This window comes from Priapulus caudatus, unplaced genomic scaffold, assembly GCF_000485595.1.
Source record: "Priapulus caudatus unplaced genomic scaffold, Priapulus_caudatus-5.0.1 Scaffold2431, whole genome shotgun sequence".
Taxonomy (NCBI): Eukaryota; Metazoa; Priapulida; class Priapulimorpha; order Priapulimorphida; family Priapulidae; genus Priapulus; species Priapulus caudatus.
The window spans coordinates 1-12,327 of NW_014579492.1; positions in this window are offsets into that span (position 1 = coordinate 1).

The following is a 12,327-nucleotide window of genomic DNA, read 5'->3' on the forward strand; positions in this document are numbered from 1 at the left end:
GTTAGATTGGGTTGGGGTGTGGTGGTGGGGGGTGCGGCGGGGGGTAGATTGGTTGATGATGGGTGGGTTGTGGTGGGAGGGGTAGTAATTTGGTTGGGGGTGGGTGGTGGTGGTGGGAGGGTGGGGTAGATTGGTATGGTTGGGGTGGTGGTGGGGGTGATTGGTTGTGGTGGTGGTGGGCGTGGGGCGGGTGTAGATTGTGATTGGAGTGATGGTGGGGTGGGGTGAGGTGTTGGGGGAGTCTTCGTATGCAATGGGCGTAACAGGTATAGCGAGGTTTTTACAAACGCTATGTTGGTTTTCAATCATTCAATCAGCATGCCGACGTCTGAATGCGAAGGCGGAGTGTCGCGCGAACGTACGTGCGTGGGAACCGTTTCAAATGTTGTGTTTAGGGTGTTAGTTTGATGTGGTGTATACGGTTTACGAGCGACACGGTGAGTACATGTATATATATTATTATTATATATATATTATATATTATATATATATTATGTTATAACACACTGATAATATTAATGTCACGTACCTGACGAGTTGTTGAGTGAATCGCAATCTCTGAATGTTGCCTGACAGGATGGATAATTAAATATATGCGACGCTATCTATATACCATATGATTATATATATATTATGTTGTGTGTGTGTGTGTTGTGTGTGTGTTGTGTGTGTGTGTGTGCGTGTGTGTGTGATGTTGTGTGTGTGTGTGTGTGTGTGCGTGTGCGGTGCGTGCGGCGCGCGCGTGTGGTCGCGTTGCGTCGTAGGTGCGTGCGTTGGTTGCTGCGTGGGAGGATAAAGTATCGCCCAACGATTATTTGAGATGGAGAACAAAGTTCAGCTATATTTCATGGCGATTGGTAACAGCTAGGCGATGTACATTGGTAGTAGTATAGTTGTAAGTACGATATAGTGTGTATACAGTGCATGGGCCCATAAAGACACCACGTCCACGCATGAGAGGGTACTAGAGAAGGTATTGCCGAAGGAGTGATTGTCCCAAGCGCTTAAGGCAGATTTGCTGCGAGTTCCGCGGCAAGGCGCAGCGCGACCGCGGGAGTCTTGACGAAGTATGCAGCTGCTGGTATGGATCGTGGCGAATGCATAGTCGGCGCACGCATCCTTAGCTGCAGCGTCTCACTCATAATTTTACCGTGGAATAATGAAACAGCTCAGTGCATTTGAGCTGCTGTTCTTTGCAGTTCATATGAAATATCTATGAGTGTCAACCTTCTATTCTAACTGTGTTGTATAAGTTTTAGTTATGAATGGTATTTTATTATGCCGTCAGTGGCTTCATGCTAACGAGCGCGACTGAGCGGATAATAAGTGGTTTTATTATATATGGGAATATACGCCTCTATATGTATAGAAATGATTAACCTATATACAAACAATGGGCGACCCGTAATAATCACATGTAATTGAACCTAGCCAACCCACCAACCTGTCCGTCGCATTTATTGCGATAGCCGTAATCCTAGCGTTCAGCTAGTGTTGACGTTATTGTACCAGGGATCAATGAAAGCTTGAGCGCATTGAGTGATCTTCTTTGAAGTTCAATGAAATATCAATAAAGTGTCAACACTGTTACTTCGAAATGTGATGTTACTAACTATGATTTATTATGATTGTATTTTATTATGCGTCAGCGGCTTCATATAACGAGCGGCGCTGAGCGAAGCATTTTTATGCTTGGTTTTAAAGTTTTATAATATAATATACATAGCGCATCATATGCCTTATTGATGTCATAGAAATGCTTCAGCCTATATAAAAACAATGACGAGTATATCACTAATAATCACATAGGGTAGCTAGTATGTTGAGTATATACTGGCGTTGTATGATGGTAGGAGTCGGTGCTATTATTGCGTATTATTAGGGAGTTGCCACCGTCAAGGTAACGCGGAGCAGGCGAGTTCCAGTTTATTCTGCGAGTTTTTCTGCACAAGGCAATCAGGGCCCCTTGACCGCAAGGGTAGACGAGTTTTTGCTATAAGCAGCACGCTAGGACGAGTCAATATATGCCAAAATGCTGTACGTTACTCTCTCAAACGATTTGCAAAAAAATATCATCCAACAGCTTGATCTCTGGTTTCTTTTGAAGACAGTAGATTGACTTCTTTATTGAAAACATAATGTCTGCTTGCTCAACGAGCTGTGTAACGCGAAATCAAACAGAGATGCGAAATTCTCGCACGAGCCAGGCAGGCACTGACGACGGAAGCGGGAGCTTTCCGATAACTCGTGATAATTATAATGCAAACATGGGAAATCATTTGGTGCGTTAAAGATGGGATACGGGAACGTCGGAAGCGCAGTGACGAGTGCAGGGCTAGAGGTTACACCTTAATAGCAACTGTCGTTGGCCTACAATTGAAGTGAGTTACGGTAGCGGTGTCGAACTGTGCCACGGCGCGGGCAGTTAGGTCATCAAGCGAGCGTTTTTTTTTTAATACTTGAAATGGTACGTAGGATGCGACTTCATGTGCGCAATCTATGGGTTGCGATAACTTCGCAATTAATGTCGGGATGAACCAGCGAAAAGGGTAAATTATTTTGTATACATGAAAAAAGGACGCGCGCGAGCGAAAACAACAAAAACGGCATTGTATTTATGCTCGCCTACGTGCATCTCGAAAGGGCTTTGGAATGCCAACCAATGCGGCTCAATTGACGATTACACCGCTTTATCTTCCATAGGCACTGTCGGATTTTTTTTTTACAGGCGTGATTTCGATCTCAAATGGGGCCGCTCCGCGGCGTGTTCGCGCTTCGCGCGTTCGGCTGCAGTCGTGACCGTCTATAGCATTTTTATAAATCTCCTCTAAAAAGCTTTAAAGTGCGATTAAGTTTAGATGTCGGGCACACCAGATATAGGTTGTTGGCATGGTTACATGGGCCATATTTGATTCACGAGTGTTCATAATAGATAATTAATTAATATAAAGAGTAATCAATTAGGTATTTTTATATTTAGTAGTATTGATAATATCAGGAGTGAATATATTAGATCACTTGATATCACATTCTCCGGAGCCGTATCACGGCTGGTAATAATATATGCGTACGTGGTCGCTCTGTTTTGTGTACAGTATAGGCGATAAGTGCGAGTTTATTTGACACACAAATCCACTTTCGCTAGCGCGCGTGCCTAGAAAGAACTTAAAAGGCAAAAGTTCGGCGCCAGGCCGGTGCTGATTGGTCTGTCTTGGTCTGGTCACACCTATGGCTCAGTGTGCAATATGTTTTGCGGTGAAGGTGCGACTGTGCAGGAGATTTTTATTATCGGTAGTGTTTGGTTCACGATGTGTGGGAGATCATAAACAGCGGGGGCAGCGGCCCCCCACAGAGGAATCAGGTCGATCGTGAGCTTGGCGATTGCGATATACTAGAGCTGTAGTAAGCTGGTTCCGCGCACTAGATTATCTCGACTATACCGGCGATCTTGTTTATCTATTATTCCTTTCTCGCGTCTCTCTCGCTTCTCTCGTCCTCTCTGGCGTCTCTCCTCTCTCTTTTCTCTCTCTTTTTCTTCTCTGCTCTCTCTGTCTCTCTCGTCTCTCTCTCTCTCTTCTCTCGCGCTCTCTCTCTCGCTCTCCCTCTCTCCTCTCTCTCTCTGCTCCGGTTCTCTTCTCTTCTTTCTCTCCTTCGCTCTCTCTCTCTCTCTCTTGTCGTCTCTCTCTCTTGCTTTCTCTTCTATCTCTTCTTCTCTCTCTCGTCTCTTGCTCTTCGCTACTCTTCTCTGTTTCGCATTTTCGTCCGCATTCTGTCTTACTCTCTTACCTCTGTCATTTAATTCCCCTCTCTCGGCTTCTTCGTCTCTTCTCTCTCCTCTTCTCTTCTCGCTCTCTTTTCTCCTTCTCTATCTATCTCTCTCTCTGGCTGGGAAAGAGAGGAGAGAGAGTAAGGAAGGGGACGTTAGCCGGGAGCGGAGAGAGAGAAGGGGGCGAGCGAGCAGAGGAGAGAGAGAGTCGATGGAGAGGGGGGCGAGCGAGCGAGGAGAGAGAGAGAGAGAGAGAGAGAGAGAGAGAGAGAGAGAGAGAGAGAGGAGAGAGAGAGGGAGGAGAGAGAGAGAAGAGAGAAGAGAGAGAGAGAGAGAGAGGAGGAGAGGAGAGAAGACGTATACAGACAGACAGACGATGAGTGGGCCTATTGTTGTCCCTGCTCTGCTTAGTAATTGCCAATAAACTTTCAAACAAGCAGGTTTGTAAGCGGGCATGTATAGTAGTTCTATATCTCAGTGCTCTTATTTTACTCTTTGGTATAACAGTTCCAGGCAGTTTTCGCGATACATTCTGTGTTACCCTACGTTAGTACGTTATATGCTTCACGTTGACTTGGGGGCTCAGCACTAGCGAATTAATTCGCACGACGATAATCAAAAACGCTACTATTCGTATAGGTCGCGCTTAGGATGTCTTACAGTATGAGTGAAGGTTTCACGGCGCCTTTATGATTGCGTGACCGGAATTGGGGCGTGGATTACAAAGTACGAGCATGAATTTTTCGTTGTAGAAGGAGTGAATAAAGGAGTATAGCCTATGGTAGGTGGCATATAGCACTAGCTACACGGGATATTATACTATGGTGGCTTCGCATGCTACACTAGCTGTATCAGGAGGTATATAAGTTAGATTTATCATTCTATTCTATCGAGATCTATTATCTGTGATATATGGTATGTATGGATAGTTGTGTTATGTAAGAGCTTAGTGGTGTATTAGGTATAATAGATTATCATTCTAATTCTATTGATCTATTATTATTCACTCCTGTAGACCATATGGTACAAACGTGGGCAAATATTTGGGCAAGTTTTTTCAAAGTTGGCGACGGGGGGGGGCGGGCGGTGTGGGATGGTGGGCCAGTGATAATTGCAAAGCAGTTGCGAGGGAAAGCAAGGTGTTGGGGAGAAGTTGGGGGAAATTCCGTGAATTGGAAAACTGTGCGCCTACCGTAGTTAGTACGTTTTCCAATTTGTGGTGTAGTGGGTTCGGGAGTGTGGGGGGGGTCAATGGCTGGTATAGGCGGTAGTGTTGTTATTATAGTGGTGAGGTATAGTGAAATTTATAAATTATAATTAATATATAGGTATTGAGTATGTGATTAAGATACTTTATAGATAGTATTAAATATACAATAATATATACCCAATATGGGCAGTGCGGATTTGGGAATTAGGGCTTTGGGGTGGAGGTGGTATAGCGATATAAGTGTTTAGCACGTGTTGATTATGTTTGGTTAGTTTCTTTTGGTTTTATGTACAGTTTAGAAAATAACTTTTACATAATAGTTTACATTATCAGTTGGCAATTGTGTAGTATATGGGTATAGTCTCGGCTAGGTGTCATGTGGAGTTACGGCTCATAATGTAGTATATTTGGTAGGGGGGTGAGTAGCTTGAGAGGTTAAATATGTTAGTTATAATGGTAGGGGTAGTATGAGTCATACATAATTGGCTTAATATGGTGGTAAGTACGGCTAACATGTAGTATCGTGCTTTATATGTAGTACGGCGTACAAATATGTTAAGTATTGGTAATTAGTAGTTAATTATGGCTAATATGTAGGGTAGGGTAGTGTGTTAGGTAGTATGGCTAAATATTGTAGTAGTATGGTAGTCATAGTATAGCTACATATGTAGTATATGGTAGGTATGTAGGCTGAATTGTGTATATGGTAGGTAGTTGGCTACATATGTAGTAATATGAGTAGGTAAATACGTCGCTACATAATGGTAGATTATGGTAGGTACTTTAGTATGTGGTTTTATGTATTATTGTTAGTAATATAGGTTATAGTAGTACGGAGAGGTGAACGGCTAATATGTAGTTTATATGGTGAATAGGTAAGTTTAATGGGGGTAGTTTGTAGTTATGTATGGTATATGGATAGTACGGCTACAATGTGTGTATATGGTATGGATTTAGTAGCGGTCTATAGAGTGTTCTGTTATTATTGAGTAGGTGGAGTTACGGCATTACATATGTAGTATATTGGATATTAGGTAGGTTGGCGAATATTTAGTATTCCTATGGTATGGATAGTTTGCGGTACATATGTTTCAGTGTTATTTATGAGTAGGTGTTGGTATGAACATATTTTATTTTGGATTAATTATCGCCACAACTTTTTTGGCTATCGGTTTTTTGTTCTCGCTTTTTTTGAGTAGTTTAGATATAAAGCTGCTCTCAAGCATTAAGAATGTTGTGAAACAAAATCTTAGTCCCGCCCCCTGTAGATCCCTCCGTAGTTACAACCGGTGTCTGGCTCGAGAGAGTTGATTGTTGGGGTCCGATTTACCCGTCATGTTGGTTCTCTCTCTGAGATAACGGTAGTTATTCGGATACAGGGAGTCGGTGTCGGAGATGATATTAGGTAGGTGGACGTGGAGTGCGAGGATAGGACAAGTACTACCCACCGAGCAGTTAACGCAGGCGACAGGATGACGACTGCTGGCGTTAGTACATCCGCATGCGCAATATTTAATTTATTATCTGATCGCGTCCATGAATTTGATATATGTAAGTAACTGGTACAAGAGAGATGAGAGAGAAGGAAGGCCGGTGGAGAAGAAGAGAGAGAGAGAGAAGAGATGGGTTGGCTATGGGGTATATGATTGCTATTTTTCGATATGTTAGCTGAGATGAGAGAGCGTGGGAGAAGAGGTGAGGGGGGGGGCAGGAGAGAAATAGCATGAGCACGGGGAGAGGATGGTGATGAAATTGAGGAGGAGAGTATGGGGAGACCAGGAGAGGAGGGGGCAGGAGGAGGAGAATGGATTTCCTGCGGAGCTGCCGGAGAAGAGACTAAATGTTGATTTGTTCCTGTGCTCTTTAGTTTGTGTAGTGTATTGTATTGTAGTACCTTTTTGATTCTTTTTTTTTGTTGGCTGATTTTTTTTCGTCTTTTTGTTCTTTTGATTAGTCTTTGATACATACTATTCTTTTTTCTTCCACATCCGGCGGGGGCACGGATCGAACACGAGGGCCGAGGAGGGGGGATTGTGTTAGGGGGTATGAGTTTGAAGGCTGAGGGAGAGAGAAGAGAAGAGAGGACGATGAGAGAAAGAGAGGAAGGAGAGACAAAGAGAGGGGAAAGGGGAGGGGTGGAAGGAGACATCAGAGTGAGAGAGGAGAGATGAGACTTGAGGGGAGTATTTGTTGTTTGGAGTGCATGAGAGAAGTTAATTAGGAGGGTGGGGGGTGGAAGAGTAGAGTCGAGAGGGAGGGAGATGTGAGAGAGTAGAGAAGTAGGGGGTAGGGGGTGAAAGAGGGAGGCGGAGTAAATGTTAGTATGGGGGGAGAGAGCAGGGAAGCATGATTAGGGATGAGAGGGGGAAGATAGAGGAGGGGGGGAGGGGGGCAAAAGACGCGGCCCGAGAGAGAGAGAGAGAGAGAGCACGGAGGATGAGTAGAGTAGTAGGAGTATTGATTGACCCCGGGTTGGAGGCTTTGTATTCGGGAGAGGGTAGAGAGAGGAGGGGAGAGTAGAGAGCAGAGAGGGAGAGAGGAGAGAGAGGAAAGGAGGAGCGAGGAAGGAGAGTGGGGCGAGAGATGTGAGGGTAGATTTAGGAAGTCGAGGGCCATGTAGGAGGGTGAGAGAGCGAGAGAGAGAGAGGAAGAGAGTGTTGTGTGTTGTGATGTATGTGGTGTGTGTGTGTGTGGTGTGTGTGGTGGGTGCACTGCGTGGTGCGGTGGAGGGAAGGGGAGGGATGGAGGAGGAGAGCCGCAGCTAGTTTGGACTTATATGGTGGGGTGGAGGCGTATAGTGGTACACGAGGAGGGAGTGAGTGTTAGGGTTAGGTTAGTGATTATTTAGGGTTATTTAGGGTATATAGGGGGTTGTAGGTTGAGCGAAGCGCGAGGGTATATAGTACTGGACGGTATTACTTGAAAGGAATATGTGCAGAAGTCAATTTATGGTTAAGTTTTGTTGCGACCAACCGTTGATGTGTGGTTGTGTGCCGTTTTTTCTCGTTCTAGCTAAGGGCGTGTGTGGCGTATTGTCGGTTTGTCTGTGCGTGTGTACCTGCGATGCGTGTAGGAGTTCCGTTGGCATTCTGTGACTCTTCGTATTCCTCTCCCTTGTGTTTCTTTCTATCTTTGGCCCTCTCACTCGGTTCGCCTCAGTATTCCTCCCCCTCTCGGATGTAGTCGCAACGGCTGAGGTGCACGGTGAAAGTTATGTGATAGCAAGAAGGTTCTTTTTTGATGCTGGAGCGTTTTACCTCAAAAGCATAAAATGATTTTAGGTGGTTGGGGGGCATAATATCGCTTTTTTCAGTCATCTGAGCATAAAGGCACATACCACGCACTCACGGCGCGCGCGAAGCGTCGGTTACGTCGCATGTCACGCTACAGTGCGCGTGATTATAGGCGTAAATTAATTTTGTTGCATCTCGAGGAGTAAAAGGTTAGTGAAATACCGGCCATTTACTGCAAGTTTTTTGCAATAGTTTTGAGGTGCTGGTTCTGTGGTGGTGGACGATACATCGGAGAGCGTGGTAGTAAGGACGCGTGGGTGGGCGTGGCGGCAAAGGGTGTAGCGTTGGGTGGTGCTTGTTGATTGTGTGGTGTTCGGTGCGGTGTGTGTGTGTGCGCACAATGTGCGAGTGTGCGGTTGTGCGTTGGTAGTGGTGTGTGTGGGTATTTATTTAGGTTATTATTATATTATGTATAAAAGTATTATTTTAAAATTGCATATTGTATATACGCATATACGACAGTTGATCGAAGTATTTGTAGATTTATATGCGATTCGTGACGATTTGCCGCGGCGACGACGGTGAACACATGTGTCTCGTTTTAAAAAGAAGTTAATCTTAATTTTAGGCTAGACTTTACGGCGTTTTTTTGACAATGGGCTCGGCCGCTGTAGCCATTTCACTGAATTTGGGACGTATTAATTGGTAAATTAATTGGCTACAGGGATGTTTATCCCTGTTGATACGAGCTTGGATGTAGCTGCAACTCTAACGGATTATATTGGCGACCTTGAAAATTTAACCTTTATTCTGCGCAGAAAGGGAAGGGGCGCTTCATTGGTTGAGAATGTTGATTAAAGCTGAAGAGAATTTTTGGGGGATTGATGCATTCCGGAACATCTACTGGATTATATATATATATATATATATATACATCCGTCCTATATGTAGTACGGAAAATGTTCAACGTGCTGATGCATAGGTTATATGGCTAATAATTGATTGAGTTGCCCAATGATAGTCATTAAAACGTTAATTGGTTTAGCGATTTTGATAAGGAGCATCACGATAACAAAGACACGTATGAAATTTCACGCGTAACACACCGTATTATCACTAACGAACCCCAAAAACTTTTATTTAGATTTTGACAATTTACAAATCGTGATCAAGTTTAAAACGACCAGCAGTTTATAGAACATAAAACTCATAATACATAAAACTCATAATACATAAAACTGACTGCATCACGTCACGTCATAAAAAACTTGTATAACATCTATCTCACTGCTGCTGCAGCAACAGTTGCTACAGCGTCAACCTGGACATCTACGATCGGCGGAAGCTGGGGAAAAGCAAGCGCAGCATCCACGCAACGAGAATCAACAATCAATCGTCCATGTGTCGTCCGAGATTCTAGGGTCGCTGCCGAGATTTCACAAATAAAAAACAATAAAGCTGAGATCGGCAATCTCCAGCGCTGTCGTTCCAGAGTCGGTAACACTTGCGCGCACGCCCTGGTGGCATTTCTACGAAGCTTTTTTTCTAAACCCTAAAACTTGCGTCCAGATGCTATAGGACGAATAGATTCTCTTACTGGATGCAGACTTAGTATAATTTAAGACCTCGACGTGGTTTTGACAAGACTGGTGCTCTATAAAATAACCTGGTTCAAATCGTAGCCGTGCGAATCCTCACCTACGATGAAGTGAACATATAAAACTAGTGTGATGGGAGACTATTCACTATAGGCCATAACACAGATGACTTGACTATCCTCAGGAAAATTACACACTACTAACGTACGAGAGATTAAAGTAGGGTCAACGAGTAGTGCAGACTAGCACTGATACAATCCATCGAGACAACAATAGAACTATAATTTCCCCCACCACACACACTGTTCACTCCATAGAAATCGCAGCCCAATAAACTATATTAGGCTGTGATTTCTATGGTTCACTCCACTGATGAGAGACAACAAGCGAAGTACATACAAACGTCACCAGGTGGCGCAAACCTGCACACATCGAGCCATATTCACGCTGACTGGTACAAAGTGATAATCTTGCAGTAGAAATGTCTGTATGTACGCACTTCGTAACCTGTCTGACATCGATAGAGCAAGTTACCCAAAAAGTTACCCCAAAAACGCGTGATACCTCTCACGAGAGAACGATAAAACAAGGTAGATGTACAGGGGATGTGGGGTGGGGGGTGTATAACACACAATCACACAGTCAACGAAGAGATCACAGATTCCCATACACTGTAACACAGCAATGACGTGTTTTCCTACAAAACTATGAACATATTAAACCGCGCGGTTACACGCACGCCATCTGTGTAACAAAGATGGCGCTCAGTGAAGACGTATTAACGATAGAGACGTGCAACGACCTTTGTACGACCTTCATAGCCAACAGTCGCCTCGTGCTGCCACTCCACCCACCGTTCCCCCCCCCCCCCCCCCCCTTTCCCCCCCCCCCCCGTCTGCTTTATCAAACCACGAATTGCACGCACACACGCACACACGCACACACGCACACCGATCGAACGACACGCGCATTATAAAACAAACCGAACACCATCGTCATGACAACAAGACGACAATCGGACGACGATCTTCACCCACCAAATGGATCCCTCCCGAGTGCATGCTGGGAAAACGAGAGAGCAGCGTGGTGCACGAGGGAGACTCGCTCCCAGAGCCAGCCCCGGCGCTCTGGCGACGCCAACGGCAAAGTTACGTACAAATCGTGCCGGCTAGGTGGCGACACTGCAGTGCTACGACTAGAGTGCAATGTGCAAACTGTTCTTCCGTAGACGACGGCTCAGCCAGGGGGCGCCACGTCACTACCGCGTGCCCGCGGCTAGGGCCGGGAAGATTTAACTCCCAGCTTCCCCATTCACACGCTGCGAAAAACTAACAGTCAAGTGCGATCCAGCCTCCTGCGCTGTTACCATGCCAACGCAGCTCTTGTTTCCGCTTCCCGCAACGGTATTCGTCGCCTCCCGCGCTTGGAGCTCCACCTGTGGGACGAAACTCGTCGCGCGACCGTTCAATGTCGCCATTTTCCTCGTCTTCGAGATCGCAAATCCACACAACACTCGCTCACTTTTCACTCGCGACAACGATACAAAAAATATTCCCTCGCCGGCTTTTCTTCCCCGTCTATCAAAAAACTGAGCAATACGAACAGAATCCAACACAGAACAGTCATCGGCTAACACTCTCCGCCGTCCGAGGGCACAGTTCGACACCAGATGGCAGCACCCCGGTGGCACAGTTGAGCACGCAATGGTGGGCGCTAGCTCCCCGTGTTCGCCCGCATGTGGATGAGGCTTGATCGCAGTGGAGCGTCGGTCTCGTCGACGACCGGTGGCGCCTCACGGTGGCGCTTCGGGGAGGAGACGCTCGTAGAGGGCGAGGGAGCGGTGCACGAACTCGTACTGTTCATTTGTTTGCACCATTCCTCCCCTGCAAGAGAGAGAGCGGTGGGGTAACATTATGCCGAGGTCGGCACTACTTCCTACCTCGCCGTCATCGCCGATGACGACCCGGTGCTGTGGTGGAGCAACACCAAAGTATTCCTACTTTAATGACTACATCTAATAAGCTTTACTATAAACTTGATCATTTGACCATAAGATTTTTCATTTTACTATAAGATTTTTTATTTTACTATAAGCTTTTCTATAAACTTTACTCGCTACATCTATGCTGTGGTCCTAGATACGTCACTCCGTATCCATACTGTGGCTAGTCACACACCTAACTTTGTTGTTGTTAGTCTCCCAACATCCTCTGCCTTATCTCCCCATCCCTGCTACAGCAAGCAACACCCATGTACATGTGCTGTGTTTGGCCACATCCATATAACACTGCTTGGCTAACTATATCCTCTGCCTATCAAAGATGTGATATCCACATCAACACTATCCTTGAGCTAGCTAGACACACCCCCTATAACCCCGCTGTGACTAACTATACCCCCACCCCTCATATCACAGCTGTGGTATCCACATCACCACTATCCTGGAGCTAGCTAGACACACCCCCTATAGCCCCGCTGTGACAAACTATACCCCCACCCCTCATATCACAGCTGTGGTAT